The following is a 1,656-nucleotide window of genomic DNA, read 5'->3' as shown; positions in this document are numbered from 1 at the left end:
CTAACTTAGCTCGCTCTGCTGTCCCCTCCTATTTGCAAGCACATAACGCGGGCGCGCCGTCCTTCCTGGGCGACCCGGCTCTGGGCGCCGACCCGGGACCCTGGGTCCCGAGGTCGATTACGTAAAAGAGCGTGCCCTTCAGGGTGTCTTTGTCAGCCCGACTTGCCACCGGCTCATCTTTCTCTGCTCCCATAAACCGGCTGTGCCTGGATGAGGAAGAGGAAGCCTTGCTGGAGACCGTCCCCTCCTGGGGAGAGTCCCCTGGACGCACGTGGGTGCAGATGTCGTCTGTCCCTTTCCGCCCCCTTCCCCCAAGGAGCCCTCCCGCAGGCCGTTTTCAGGTTTCCTGAGTGTGTGGAGTAGATGGCTCCCGGCGGGCCAAGGACTCTGAGTCTGTCCTGCCTTTCCCCCTCCAACCCCCACCCCAAGTCCTGGCCTCAACTTCACCTTCCCTGGACAAGCTTTCNCTCCCTGGTGGGCCCTGGCTCACAGCTGTAATTCTGTTTTCCTGAGACCCTGAGCATCTCAGGGGCAGGGCTAGAGCTTTGTTTCGGGGGTAGGGTCCCCAGCAGCTGGTGCCTTTGGGACAGGTGCGGGGACACCGGATATGTTTGTCGAAGTAACAGCCCAGTGGAAGGCCACTCCCATGGCCAGCTGCCTAGAGCGGACTCTTCCTCCCATGCACCTGAAGGCCTCTGCAGCCGGAGACGTGGAGATGAAGGAGCACCGAGCTGGTCTGAGTCGCAGCCCCCAGTACCCCCCACCCTCAAGCTCAAGCACCCCGTCCCCTGTTCCTCCCTAGACTGACTTGGCTCCCAGCTACAGTGCCATTTCAGAGTTCCCAGTAAGAACTCCTATGTCTCTCTTTGGCCTAAACTCCCAAGAGGCCCTCAGATGACGGGTGAAATGTGCAGCCTCTAGGACAGGACAACCCGGATTTGCGATTATGGCTCTGCTGCTCACTAGCTGTGACCTCCCTGTGCCTCAGTCTCCTCATCTGTAGAGATGAGAACACCACCGATTTCGTAACAGAGCCATGAAGATTAAACTAAGCAGCTCCTCATGGAATCCCCGAAACAGTGTCCAGCCCACAGCAAGGGCTCAGCTGGTCTTTGTTGGAGTTTCCCTTGCACGGTTCTTCTCTCCGTCTTCCAAATCTCTCCTTCCCCTCAGGTGTAGCTCCCTGGAGCACTTAGCAGACACCACTGTGTACCAGCCTCACTGCAGGACACCCCAGGCATTGCCCCAGCAGACTAAGCAAGCGAAGGACCAGGGGCCCCGAGTGGGGCTTCTGGAACAGCCATGTGGATGGGTGCAGCCCCAGCCCCTCCCTGACTCTCCGCGGGACCTCGGCGGATTACCCTGTGTGAGCTTCAGGGACCACCTCTCCAAAACCCGGGTTCGGCCAGCAACCCCGGAGGGCAGTCGGAGAGATCCCGGCGCAGTGTCTTCTCCTCAACGTTAGGATGGAAAGCACGGACCCCCGGCTCAGGTTCGTGCATCTCAGGTGGCAGGGAGTGAGTCCCCGGCGGGCAGCCACCGGTGAAGGGAGGAAGGGAGAAGGGGAGTTCTGGGGCACGGCTGAGCCCAGCGAGAGGAGACTGGGACCAGATGCTGGAACTCAGCCACTCCCTCACCACTTCCTCCTTTATAGTC

This window comes from Crocuta crocuta, unplaced genomic scaffold (assembly GCF_008692635.1).
Source record: "Crocuta crocuta isolate KB4526 unplaced genomic scaffold, BGI_CrCroc_1.0 scaffold119, whole genome shotgun sequence".
Classification (NCBI taxonomy): Eukaryota; Metazoa; Chordata; class Mammalia; order Carnivora; family Hyaenidae; genus Crocuta; species Crocuta crocuta.
Note: the sequence above shows the minus strand (reverse complement) of the source record.